This window comes from Macaca thibetana, chromosome 14 (assembly GCF_024542745.1).
Source record: "Macaca thibetana thibetana isolate TM-01 chromosome 14, ASM2454274v1, whole genome shotgun sequence".
NCBI lineage: Eukaryota > Metazoa > Chordata > Mammalia > Primates > Cercopithecidae > Macaca > Macaca thibetana.
In genome coordinates, this window is record NC_065591.1 from 84,512,630 (window position 1) to 84,527,746 (window position 15,117).

Genomic DNA, 15,117 nt, shown 5'->3' on the forward strand with positions numbered 1-15,117 from the left:
GCCTCAGTCCTCTTACCTGTAAAGTGGATATATTATCTCACAATGCGTAGGTCAGGGTTCTCCAGAGAAACAGAATGAGTAGGGTATATATATATATGGAGATTTATTATGGGAATTGGCTCACAGAATGATGGAGGATAAGAAGTCCCATGATATGCTATCTGCAAGCTAGAAAACCAGGAAAGCTGATGGTATAATTCAGTTAGAGTCAGAAGGCCTAAGAACTAGAGGGTGAAGGGCAGGGGCATAAGGGACTCTGTTATAATTCCTGGAGTTTGAAGGCCCGAGAACCATAAACTCTGATGTCTGAGGATAGGAGAAGATGTTGATGTTTAGCTAAAGAAAATGGAGGGAGAGAAAATTTGCCTGGATTTTTGTTCTATCTGGCCCTCAACAGATTGGATGGTATCCACCCACCCAGGTGAGGGTGGATTATTACTCAGTCTGCTAATTAAAATGCTAATCTCTTCTAGAAACATCCTCACAGACACACCCAGAAATAATGTTTTCACCAGCTATCTGGGCACCCTTTAGCCCACTCAAGTTGATGCATAAAATTAACCATGATACAGTGCTATAGTACATATGAATTGAAAAACTTTATGAACAGCTTTGAATTTGGGGCCAGATTTAGAAAAAGCCGGAGAATGTGGCTTCTGCCTGTTATTTCTCTGCTGCGTTCTACCCATGGATTCTTCTGTCCCAAGTCCAATATCATCTGTGGAGTAATTGCTCAGAAAATATTTTCTAATTGGCTTCTGGATAGCTACTTCATTATCTGAATATAAAAATAATTCTCTGTGCGTAATATGGACTATATATAAGCAACAGCAAATATGTGAGTAAGAGGGAGGGACTGTAAGTAATGCTAGTGATTGACTAATGCAGTGGTCTTCCAACCTTTTGATCATGTACTCCTATGAGTAAAATATTTTGAGCAGGCATTCCCCCAATATTTTGTGATTGAGTGAAACATAGATTTATATCCATCAACTCGTCCTTCAAAACTCTGCTGAAAGATCTTCCCCTCTGCAGTCTTCCCAGATGTTTCCAGACAGGTACTCACAGTGTGCTCTGACCTCAGGTGGTATCTTCACATGGATACCTGTCAACCCTCAGGTCACTGTATTTTAATTATCTTTACCTCTCTCTTCCCCTCACTAGACTGTAAACTGGTAACACAAACCTGTCCTTATGCAAACGAAGGCAGCTTTTCTTTGGGAGCAATTTTAGATATAACTTAATTTTGGGGAATTGAAAGGCCTCTCTCAGTCAGCTGTCACATAACTGAATTTCACTGTGCATATTTCCAAGCCCTCTGTTTGCAAGTAAAGTAAAAGCTTCTCATGACTTCAGTATACCCAGTGGTTGAGACCAGGTGTCAGTCAACCTGAAGCAATCCGTGCTCTATAGCGTACTAGCTCCGTGATCTTATGTTACTTAACCTCTTTGTGCCTTCATTTCCCTCTCTGTAAAACGAAGATAACAAGCATACCTATTTTATAGCGTTGCTGTGAGGTGGGAGTGATGTGAAAGTGCCTGCAAAGCCCTCAGAACATTCAATAAATGCTAGCTACTGTTGTTAAAATGCAAAGTCTATGCAATCACACGTATGTATGCATAGCCTTCAGTCAAAGTATAAATGATATATCAGGCTTTTGTTTGTTTTGAGGAAGCCTGATGAGGGGGACAGAGGGAGGGAATGTTAACTCAGAAAGAAAATGAAAGTTGAGAACAAGGCCTCAAAAACACTATTGCCTCAGTTTTCCCAAGAGAAATTGGTGAGTTTGGTAGATTTCCAGTTGTGCTGGTGGGATATTGAGCAGAAACACTGGCGCTTGTGTAATTTTTGTTCTTGTTTTTTCTGTTGTTGTTTTCTCCAAGAGAAATTGTTAACTTTGCTATATATTCCACTGTATTCATGAGAAATGTAGTGGGAACCCCACTGGATTAAAGTCCCCCCCATTTACTTGTATCATTTTGCATATTTAATAGAGCTAAGATGCTTGCTGCCTTCATTAGGAGCTTGCTGTATGCAGTGGGAATTGCAAGACTCCACCATCTCAGTGGCTAATCTCAGTAATCGGTTGGAAAAGTGATTTCCAACAGTTCCTGCTTTCTGGAGCTATGACTTTGAGCACTTCATCTCACCAGTCAGCCTGTGATATATTATGGCTCTCTTTTGTCTGACCGTATGTATTCTTTCATTGTCTCTGACAGCAGGGTCTCTGAAATCCACAGTTTTGGTTGGTGATGAGAACTGAGGTCAGTGTTTATTTGACAGTCATTTTGGTGCCATGTAGTACAATTGAGCAATGGCTGTTGAGTAAAGAACAAGGTGAGTATGCAGCAATTGGCAAGTACGCAAAACTATAATTGATTTAAGTTGAATTCACTCCTGAGCCTTATTCCCTCACAGTGCTTTCCAGTGTCTGCCAAGTGGTAATAAGAGATTCAAACTTTGTATCTCTCCTATAGACTGTGGGACTCCTGAAGACAAGCCAGTCCTTGGTCATCTTGTACTTGCACATAAAACAGATTCAGCACATATGAAATTCTCATCAAATGTCCAGTGAAGGGTTGTGTGTGAGACAGGATCTAAGTATGGTATTGGACAATCATTAGTGATGTTACCTTGAGAATTTTTCATGAAGTTTTGATTATGAAAATTTGTGAACATATGCACAAGGGAAGAGAACAGTGGAATGGGCCCTTGTGTACCCATCCTCCAGTTTCAACAGCCATCCATCCTTGGCCACTCTTCTTTCATTTATACTAATTTTACCCATCAGAATATTCTAAAGAAGACCTATAGGTAAGATTTGGGTATTTATGTGCAGATAATTCCATACATTAAATAACTGCACAGCGTAATTCACATTGCCAGCCTTCAAGGGATATTTGCTAAGAGCAAGCTTTATATAGCATTTTTCATGCCTCAGATTGAAAAAGGCACCATCCCTATCTGTTTGCACGCTGTTTTGACCACAAAGAACCAGTCGTTTTCAGGTTTCTCAAGATTCTCATTACTTAATAGCTTGTGGAACTAAACTATGAGCAAGATATGATTTCAGTGTCCAAGTGTGGAAGCTTGCTCATTTGTTCCTTCGTTCCTTCATTCAGTAAACATGTGTAAGAACATCTCTCCCCATGAAGTTACTGTGAGGAGGAAAAGTCTGTCATCTAATGAGTGTTCAGTAAAAATTATTGATTACCATTTTATGATTATTCTGTACCAGAGACTGTGCTGGGTCCTAAGATTAAAAATCAAAAATAAAAACAAAAAAGATTTAAAAATCCAAACCTTTTCTTAGTCTTTTTCTAAAAGTCTTTGTCTAGAAATATCATGATCATTTTAAGATCCTAAAGAGAGCCTAAATGTGAAGAATGAATTAAGGGGAAAGAGGTAAAGAATGGGAACATAGAAAAGGGAACTGGATGGACATGATACGTATGGTTAGAGGGAGGCTCTGGTAGGATTCCTTTTCCTGCTTCTTAAGGATGGCATGTCCTCTCCCAAGCCCATACTACTCCGTGCTGGGGTAGAGACAGCTAAGGGTGAGGGAAGGGTGGGCAAAGGATGCCTGCTGGTCTCAGAATTGTGACAAGCAGCAGCTACCACCACGGAACCTGCACCTCACACCCAACAGTCATCAGGATCCTTCCTGCCCTAGTGGAACACAGTTCAGCCTGTTAGCCCCAACTGGAAGGGTCACTTTTTCATAGTGTGACTTTCACCACCATCCATTAGCACCTCACTTCTCTTCACAGTTTTTACTATGATTTAGTACACATTTTGTGAAATATCATCTTTGGCCTAAAAGTTGGGTATGTCATTCCGTTGAATACTCCCATGTCTTTTGCGTAGGTCTGGTAAGACTTGCATAAATACTCACATTTCTTCTTTCTCTGTATCTGTGTTTCTCTCTCTGCATCTCCTTTAGCAATTAGCTCTTCTTTTCTGGTTCTTAGTTTTCTTTATCTATATCTCCCTTCTCCTTTGTGGCTCCTTCCCAGTTTTGGCTTCCTTCTGCATTTGATTTCTTTCTTTACTCACTACCCTGTTTTTTCTCAGCTTTCTTCTTGGGTGCCTATGCAAGGGCATTCAGGAATGTAGCATTTTTGCATTTTTTAAAACATCAGAGAACTTTAACATTTCACTGTCCCATATTTGGGGATAGAAACGGAGCTTGAAGCCTCACCCTTAAATTGAGGTATGACTTTTACAGCCCTGACAGGTGCCTCACCATATACTCTTTTGTTCATTTGGATGCTGACAGCTGAGTGCTCCATGTGCCTGGCACTGGAGATTCCTGTGAGTGTGAAAAAGACATGGCCCCTGCCCTTATGGGGCTCACCATCCAGCATACCTTATGGTGAAATGCTGTGCCCCTAAGAGACATTAAATGACAACTTCAATTGAGTAATCTTACTGGGGGACCTATTATTTTCAAGACATGTACTATTTACTTAGGTTACAATATAATTCTATCATCAAATTTCATGGGTAATTTTTATGCTGAAAAGCTGATAGATTCAGGATGAAATGATAACCCTGAACATGTGATGATGAAAATCAAGTGAAATAAACACTATGGATCGTTCAGTATTTTCTCATCCACACGCTAAATGTCAAGGGATATTTTAAAGAATGCTGCTCTCTGTGCAACTGGAGTAGGTTTTTAATATCTGCCCATGCTTTAAAAAACTGTCAATATTGCAACCTTAATGATAGAGTGAAATGGAAGATCGCAAAAAAAAAAAAATGCATTATTACAATCACTAACACATCAGGTGAGGTATACAAATTAATCTCAGAGGAATGAAAGAATTAAAATGACTGTGTACATTGAGGTGCTTTTAACTAGTTAACTACTAATTGAAGTAGCTAACTGCTGAATGGGTAAGTTGTCCTTGTTCAGCCTATTGGGTTACCATGACAACAGAATCCTTCATCTTCCATAATATACATTGAATTTTTAGTACTTATAATTTAAGCATTTGATTTCCTCATGAGGTGATTGAAAAACATTCTGTATCTTGCTAACCAAATTTTAAAAACTGAACCCATGAGAAGATGGTGCCTAGAATTCAAGTGAAAAAGAAAAGGCAGATTGTTAGAAATATATCCATGTCAAAATTGAGAAATGCCATGGCTTGATTTAGGCAACAATGATTAATTGTACAAAATTGAAGGAAGCCGTTTTATCTTGTATCTCCTATTCTATTTTCTTTAATTTTTCTCCACTTTCGCTCAGCGTCAACTGTGTTAATTTAGCAAATTACTGTGTTTTAGGACTTATGCAGGTGCTATCAGGACAGCAATGAAAAAGGATGCCCATTTCTCACAAGCCAACATACTAGTGGGGAAGCATCATTTAAATTACCTTCTTGGGTAATAAATACTGAAATAGGTGTGCCGTGGGATGACCCTGAAGGAGTGGCTAACTCTGCCTCTCTTTCCTGGCTCCCTGGGGATGGCTATGCTGGATGCAAATTATGGAAGCCTCATGAAGACATCACCCCACATCCCAGCAGGAAGACTCTTCGGTGGCCCCTAGCAATATCCCTCTGCTTTCTGTTTTATTGGATGTGAACATAAACAACACAGTCATTACCGGTTGTGGTGGGCTGAATAGTGGCTTCAAAAAGATACGTCGAAGCTTCAACTCCTGGTGCCTGAGAATGTAACCTTATTTGGAATGAAGGTCTTTGCAGATGTAATTAAGTTAATGATCTTAAGGTGATATCATCTTTGATTTAAGATGGGCTGTAAATCTAATGATGCGTGTCCTTATAAGGGACAGAAAAAGAGAAGACATAGAGATACACAGAGAGGAGAAGGCCATGTGAAGATAGAGGCAGAAGTTAGAGCTATGCAGCCCCAAGCCACAGAATTCCTAGGGTAGCCAGCAGCTGCCAGAAGGTAAGAGAGAGAGTCATGGGATAGATTCTCCCTCAGAGCCTCCAGAGGGAACCAACCCTGCCAACACCTTGGTTTTGGGCTTCTGGTCTCCAGAACTGTGAGAGAAAAATTTATATTGTTTTAAGCCACTTGGTTTGTGATCATTTGTAATGGCAGCCGCAGGAAACTAATACATTGGTCAATTTAAAAAAATGAATAAAGAAAATTGAAATCACCTAAATGAAGATTCTCCATTCAGCCACAACTTATAACTGGCATGTTCCTCTGAAGATAAATTTAATAAAAGAGCAAACACATATTTTCTCAAGGCTGACATGCATCGAAACATCACAAGGGCCTCAAGAGGGAAGAGAAATTTGATTTACGTCTTCATGCTGGTTGAAAATAGTGTAGCCATGGATGAAGCTGGTTGTCACAGTCAGTCCCACACATCTGGTTAGAAGCGTTATGGTCTTTGGTGGACAAAGTGAAATACAAATGTCTGTGATAATACTGTAGCAACAGCTTTAGGCAATAAAAATCCCTCCTTAAACTCCCCAACCCCACACAAAACATACAAGAGACTGAAATAAGTCCATAGTGCCTGCCAGAGATGACAGAAGTATCTTCTCCCATGAATCTGTCCCCTCCAAATCTTTCTGTGGCTCCAAACGCCTTAACCTGGCAGCCAACTCAAGTGGAGGGAGCCCCGTGTCCTGCATGGCCTCTGCTGTGTGCCTCTGAACCCGGGGCTTAACATTGCAGGGCTTCCATTTCTTCACTGATAAAATGGGGCATAATATGACTCACTATGGGAAACGTGCTCACCGGTCCCCATAACAGGGGGAGGAAGCAGCTATATTTCTCTTCAGTGGTTGCTTTGTTTTCTTCTGATACAACCTGTCAATTAGGAAACATCGTTTTGGCTCTTACTTTAATGGGTTTCAGGTCGAGCCAAATCATGGTGAGCTTCTAGTAAACATTCTGGGCCTTTGACACTCATCTTCATGGACTCTGTATTGATTGCTATTTTTAGTATTGATGGCTAATATTTGTGGAGCATTCCTGCATTGCAGGCACAGTGCCAAGTATTTAATATATATTTTTGGCTGCATACCTTATAGCAACCTTGTGATTGGGGGCAGTGATGCTTTCATTATCTGCACTTTGCACATAAGCAAACTGAGGCTTTCAGTGTTTCCCTCCTTAACTCAAGGTTCCAGAGTTATTAAGGAGTAGTAATTAAAAGCTGCTAGCCTGCACTTAGATTCGGGTCTGATGGCTTCAGAGCTCAAGCTCCCAGCACACAAAACATGACTATGCCTTATGGATGACTTTTTAAAAATAACTGTCCTTGTTATTTCCCCTTTACCTTGATTTTTTTCATTTTTTAATTAGTTGTCCTGTTGTTTTACTAATATCTTTTAGGTATTTCATGAATTTGGGGGAGCAATGCATAAGACTAAGTACAGGTGATGTAAGGATTATTGAGCTAATGTAGGTAGACGCCAACCCATTATCTGGCTCACTCAAGATACACAATCGATACGGTTCTCTTGGCTTCCTATGCAGTGCCCACCACCCCCTGTCCCCAGCTGGTTTCTTCTGCTCCTCAGGCAATGACATGAATTGATTGTAAATGATTTCCCGGAAACCACAACTATAATAATACATTGTATATGAGTCTTAGTTAAATGTATAAGATGAATCAAATTTGTATTAAAATTATTTCTGTATTACATCTTTTATAACTTCAACTTCATTATATAAGTACAAAGTATCTAAGTCCTCTCTAAAAACCTTGTAAAAGAATTGTTTTGTGTGTGTGGAGAAGTTCACCCTTTGACAATGTTAACGTTTTCTGTAAGCCTCAGTTTCCTTATCTGTAAAATGGGGCTGATAACGGTTACTTCATGGATTTGTCATTATAATTTAGTGAGGAGCACGTATATGAACTCCACACTTGACACTTCTAAATGGAGTGATAACATGAAGAAATATATACCTCTTTGCTTCTTCCTCCCCCTCTTCCCTGAGACGGGGTCTATTTTATTTATTTATTTATTTATTTATATTTTTTTACAAATTGTTTTTAATCTAAATATGTTAATAGGCAGAAGGAAGAAGGCTTTTCTTCAGGACTGTTTTCTATTTTTTGAGACTAGGAATGGAAAGGTGGAGCTTGGAATAAAAGAAAGTTATTTAAAAGTATCAGAGATCTTGACTTTTAAGTTGTATTCAAATGTGCCATACTTAGTTTGAGGTTTACGTACTAATTACTTTGATCTAATAATTAGCTGTCATATAATGAATTATAAATTGGGAGTTTCAAAATGTGTGCTGTGCTGATCCAAAGTATAATCTCTGCCAATGTAGGCCTGTGACTGGATTCTGAAACAGATGCACATTTTAAGAGTAGTTTCTTAAAGGAGAACTTCAGGTCCATAAAGCTAAACCCAAAGCAGGAGCAGTCTCTATGTAGGTGCCAGCTTTGTCACTGAGCTGCATTCATTTTCTCTGGTGATTAGGGGCCTCCCCATAGTTAATTTCTAGAGAATATTTAGTCACTTGGTTGGGTTTTAATTACTTGTTACTCTCAACCTTAACATGACCTTGACTGTGACATTAAATAGCATCTTGCAGTGAGGTCTTTGGGACATTTTTACAAACAGGTGGATTATATCACAAGTAAATCTATAAACCTTCAGTCCAAGAGGAGAGTTAATGTTTCTGTGTTACGGATCGTGTTCATTCCCAAGCAGGATATATATGCTGTTCTTATTTCAGTAAGTACAGTCCTTGGAACACTTTCCTGCCATTTGGATAATTGATTCAAATTCTAGCCTCTGTGATAAAATGCTAACAATTACCGATTTGGGCAAAGCGCACTGTTTACATACTCTGTGGAATACCTCCTCTGAAAGCCAGCAGTAACTTCAAGGCAAAGGTTCCAATCAGTGGAGCTTTGTCACACAGAGAAGGGAGAAAGACAGAAAGAAGGATTCCACCTTGCAGCACGTGGTAGAAAAAGAGATTTCTTTACAAAAGGAAACAACAGAAAAACTTTCTTCTTTAGCTTAGATTTGCTTCTTATAACCACAAAGAAGAGATTAAAGCGGTATACTTGTACACTGACGCTATTTTTTAAAATATCAATATATAATCACATGAGAGAGCTAGATGCCAAGAATGTTACAGCATATAGGCCAAGGAGTAAGACGTTATATTTAAGGTTCACTACACTGTACACAGTTTATTTTTCTGTATATATTTGAATCACAGACTATTATACCACAAAATAGACATTCAAATCATTCATTCATTCTTTTAGTATATATTGAAAACCTACTATGTGTCAGGCATTATCTTATTTTTATTTTTTATTTTTGTTTGTTTGTTTATTTTGAGATGGAGTCTTTCTCTGTTGCCCAGACTGGAGTGCATTGACATGATCTTGGCTCACTGCAACCTCCGCCTCCTGGGTTCAAGAGATTCTCCCACCTCAGCCTCCTGAGTAGCTGGGATTACAGGTGGTCGCCAACATGCCCCACTAATTTTTGTATTTTTAGTAGAGGCAGGGTTTCACCATTTTGACCAGGCTGATCTCAAACTCCTGACTTCAGGTAATCCACCCACCTCACTTCCCAAAGTCCTGAGATCACAGGTGTGAGCCACCACACCCAGCCTATTTTTTCTTTTTAAGTATTATTTTTAATTGACAAATAATTGTATATATTTATGGGGTACAATATGATGTTTGAATCCATGTATACATTGTGGAATGATCAAATCAGGGTAATTAGCATATACATCACTTCAAATGTTTATCATTTATTTGTGGGAAAACATTCAAAATAATCTCTTTTAGCTATTTTCAAATATACAATATATTATTAACAGCAGTCACCTTACTATGCAATAAGGCTTTTAATTTCCTCAAGAAAGGAAAGCTACTTTAGAAAAAATTAATATTGTGTCAGTGAGATTCCTGCAGGTCAGCAGCCTAGGGATCAGCAAAGAAATTTACAGGGCAGCAGCATGTTGGGAGATACCTGGTCTATTCCAAAGGAAAAATATATCTATTGTGATATGCATTTTTTTTCTTCTTGTGATATATAATTTTTATTGTTTTACTTCTTTCTATTATGCCTTGTGGGAAAAAAGGGAGAAAGAGATTGAGATAGAGAAAATAAAGAGAGACAGACGGAGAGAGAGAAGAGGAGAAAAAGCTGAACTAGAAAATACATACACTGAAAAGTGAGTCACTTACAATTGATATACATTAGAAATAAGTTAACAAATATTCATAGTGTTTCTATAGTATGCACAGTATGATGGGACTCATAGCTAGTATGTAAACTCTACGTGTAGTGTTTAAAAAATATGTGCAGGCTAATAAATTATTAAACAAATACTGAAATAGTACCAGAAAGTAACAATTTGAGTTTTAAATCTTAAAGATCTTTTAAAATTGTATTTTGACCAACACTGATTAATGATATTCACAGGATTGCTTGGTCCTCTGTATTAACAGATTGTGAGTATGCTAAATCATTTTAAATAATTATACAATGCATTAAAAATTCAGGGCCTTGAGGGTGGTTTGCTTATTTTTACTGAGAGCTTCTATACCCAGTTTGGAAGCACTAGAGTACCTGCTACTTGACCCTGTGGGTCATGTATTGTTATCATGATCATTTCACCAAACAAAAACACAGAGAATATAAGTAATCTACTGGAAGTCACGCATCTAAGAAGTGGTAACCTATGTCTTCAGACTGTGTACCACGTGGGCTTTCCACCGTGCCTTGTTGCCCACAACACAGATCTGCCAAAAAGATTTCCTATTTTGATAATGGACTGCAAATTTGAAAGAATTATTAAACAGCGCTATCTTCTAGCTGCATTAGGCAGCGAAGAGCATGTGGAAAAAGCATCCCATTGCTAGTCCCTGTTTTACCAGTCTTTCTCACCTGAACCATATAATCTTCCTAGGCCTCACTCTCCCTGTTTATAAAATAAGGGGTAATAAAACCTTCCATCTCTCAGAGATGAGTGTTTTAGGGACACATTAGATCACTTATGAGAGAAGCTTTATGTTCTTTGGAAGAAAAGTACATGGCAAAGTAACATTTTCCCCCATAATCATCTAATATATCATAAAATCCAATGCTGGAAACGTAATTAACTATGTGGCTTTGACAGAGGAGTTGAAAGGAATGAAAAACTGATGAAAATAAAAACAGTTATTATCTTGGTGACTGGAATGGTATTACCTTAGAAGGACATTTCTAAGTTTCACGAAGATAATTCATTATGAAAAACAAGATGGGTATCTATATTTCCATTAATTGTGTTGTAAGCTAAAATCCAGATTAATCTAAAAGCAAAATGTGTAGCATAAAAGATCCAGTGGTCAATTCTTATTAAACTGCTACATCAGGATCCTACAACAAATTAAATATTTGGAAAAGTCCAGGAATGGACCGGTGAAAATGACTCAAGAATTAGGAAGCAGAACCTGTTAAGGAAAGGTTGAAGGGACAAAATAAAGTAGAAGATAAAGCTGAAGGATGAGAGAAATATGAGAGGCAGATGGTGACTGGAGGATAGAATGAAAAGAAATTGGTTTAAATTATGACCAGAGGATTATAGGTAGTACCCAAGGGAGACCGTGATGCTTCTGAGGGTTGTAAGCTACTAGAGTGTACTATTGATTAAATTTATGGAATCTCTTTTTTTCTGGAGATATATTCAATAATAGGCCACCTTTCCATCTCAGCAAATTGCTGGAGGCTGTGGATAAAAGGGTACATTCTATCATATATTGTAGTTATGCTCTAAGATAATTAAATTTGGGGACAGAGTACTTCAATATGGGAAGTCTATCACTAGAAGGGCTCCTTTATTTCAGGACCTCAATCAAATGCTACTGGGCATACTAAGTAAAGGCTCATGTTCCACTTTAAAGAAAAAAATACCATTACTATTTTTCATAGCTCCAGAATTCTGGCTACCTTAGCATTGACATCAGAGAAATCTCCCTATAATCAGCACCTGTTATGACAAGATATTAGAGGTTGTAGGATTAGCCATACTGTAACACCTTATGAAACATTTATGCACCCAAAATGGTAAAGAGAATTGAATGTCTCCTTTAAAAATTATCAAAAGCTTATAAAATGCAGTAATTATATAATATCTGAATATTTAAAATGATTAATATGCTTTAAACACATCAATAGTTAGGGTAAACTAATAATTTGGCATAGGCTACAATATTACATAAACACAGTTATTCAGGCTACATTATATGTTCAATGACTGCTTGAATTGTTTAAGGCATGTAAAGCACCCTGGCTTGTAATCTTGCCTTTGTTATTTTTGTTAAATTAGCATGGAAAAAAATTGAAAATATAAGTTTTTGTTGCTGTCAAGGAAAAGAATAGGTGAGGATGAATAATGACTCATATCTTTTACTGAAATTCTTACTTTTCATTTTAACACCAGCTTTGCTTTTCTAGTCAAACTCCAGAGTATCCTGACTTAGATGCCTCAGTATATCCTGGACCCAACGTGATACCCAGTGTCCCACTTTGTCTAGTGATGCCACCATGATTTCCTGACATTACCGATGTTTGAAATGTTCTTCCTCTAACACTAGCTGTGCCTGTCAAAAGTCCTACCCATGTTTAAGCTCCAACTCAGAAAATCTTTCTCCAATCCCATCCTCACTCCGGATTTGGTAAGATAGCTTCCCACCTGAGTCACACCCATGTCAGCTTGCTAATGCCCTCTTGTTGGCACTTATCAGAATCTGGCTGATGTTTTGGTTCTCTGTCTTATCTTTAATCCTTCTCCTTTTGATCAGAAGCACTTTGAAGATGTTGATGTCTTATTCTTGTCTTCTCTGCAAAGCCTGGTTATCTTGCTTATGTTGGGTACTTACTAAATATCTATTAAGTTGGTGTCACCTCCTGCCTCCACTTTATCCATGTCGCTAGAGTCCTGTTTCATGACTTCAAATTGAATGTTTCTGGCCATCCCCACTTTTGCCATTGTGATCTGGCCTTCTCTTGGGGATATGTGGCTGAATTCCTGCCCCAGCCACCACATCTGAGCCTACATTGCCTCCTTGGCAGTTTCACCTTCTCCTGCCAAGCTTTGGAAGCCCTCTTTAAACACCAGAGGTTACAATTTAGCAGCCCACGAAACTTTTCCAACCATTGGTTTCATTCCATTCCCCCAAGTTTGCTTTGGGGTTCTTAGAATCTGATTTGTTTCCACATCGTTGGTTTAGCCTCTCTAGCTAATTCCATCATTCATTGCCCAAGCTGGACAGCTGTTGGCTTCGTTTTCCACTTCACTTCTGCCCAGGAACTGGCTCTTGGCTGCACTTCCCTTGCATTTCTTACAGACCAAATACAAGTCTGGCCCTCCCCTTCCAGCATACTGCAGATCCTACTAGGATTACAGAGCTTTGCCTATCTTCCTTACAGGGAGAGGAATTCTGGTCCCTGTGTAAGTAGCAAGTCTCCTTCTTACACCAGTATCCAGAGCCTTTCGTAACTTGCTGTCATCCTGTCTAGACAGCTTCTCCGCCATGTCCTGTTCAATGGTTCCCTCCTTGCAGTGAGACTGTTCTTACTGACTCGAGGACGACAGACTCAGACTGATCCCCCACTGGGGTTTTGCTTACACTGAGGTGATCCCTCATTCAGAATATCCACCTCCTTACTCTCACTTTTTTTGTAACAGTTCCTTTAAGTCCTACTTCAAGATGTACTCTCTCTGTGATGCTTTCATGTGACAGTTCAGATCATCTGATTTTTACCCCTTCTTATGTACACATAACACCTATGAGTTTGGCCTTGACTCACTGTTATCCTCTGATTGTTCTAGGAATGGATGTATCATCTTACCAGTTAGCTTATAAAGGTCTCTCAAGGGGAGATTATGCCATAAACTTCTTATTTGCCCTTGCACCTTGCTCAGAAAATACATACATATACATGTATGTGTGTGTGTGTGTATACATACACATACATATATTGGTATATGCCAGGTATGATATAAAATGCTGTACATAAATTATTTAACCTACATAGCTAGTGTTGCTGTTACAGGAAAGGGGTCCCAATCCAGACTCACAGAGAGGGTTCTTGGATCTTGCACAAGAAAGAATTTAGGGCGAGTCCATAGAGTAAAGTGAAAGCAAGTTTATTAAGAAAGTAAAGGAATAAGAGAATGGCTACTCCATAGACAGAGCAGCCCCAAGGGCTCTTGGTTACTCATTTTTATGGTTATTTCTTGATGATATGCTAAACAAGGGGTGGATTATTCATGCCTCCCTTTTTTAGACCATATAGGGTAACTTCCTGACGTAGTCATGGCATCTGTTTACTGTCGTGGCACTGGTGGGAATGTAACAGTGAAGACAACCAGAGGTCACTCTTGTCGCCATCTTGGTCTTGGTGGGTTTTGGCTGGCTTCTCTACTGCAACCTGTTTCATCTGCAAGGTCTTTATCACCTGTATCTTGGGCCAACGTCCTATCTCAGCCTGTGACTTAGAATGCTTTAATTGTCTGGGAATGCAGCCCACTAGATTTCAGCCTCATTTTATCCAGCTCCTATTCAAGATGGAGTTGCTCTGGTTCAAATGCCTCTGACACTGCTAGATAAAATATAGGATGCAAATAATACATCCTGTAATATCCTAAAATATTATTCTAAAAATTAATTTTTATGTATCTGATATTCAAATTTAACTGAAACTCCTATATTTTAATTTGATAATTCTAGCAATCCTTCATATAACATTTCTGAGGGGTATTTCTTATATACAGAGTTTTATAGATAAGGAAACTGAGGCTCAGAGGCATTGGAGAATTTTTCCAAAGTTGGACTTCAGTTGAAACCTGCTGGTCTGAAGAGGCATATGCTCTCTAAGCATTATTCCTGGCTTGGCGAATGTGAAGTATGATGCTGCATACTGTGACATGGCATTCTTTGGGACAGCCTAGATTCCATCTGTTTAAAGGAGTGAATTACATAGCCTCTGGGTCATCTTCAGATCTGCTGCTTCTAAGATAAAAGTCCTATCCAGTAGTTGGAAAATGCAGTACTCTGAATATTATCTTAAGGTAGGGATGGACCTCTTTTAAGCATAAAAGCAAAATCTGGGCCAAAAGCCTCGTCACTAAAAGTACTG

General features: G+C 38.7%; 1 protein-coding gene across 1 annotated transcript in view; it reads left to right on the forward strand.

Moving 5' to 3' along the window:
• FAT3 (FAT atypical cadherin 3) overlaps window positions 1–15,117 on the forward strand; it is a 687,549-nt gene that overhangs the window by 353,874 nt on the left and 318,558 nt on the right. The window lies entirely within an intron of this gene.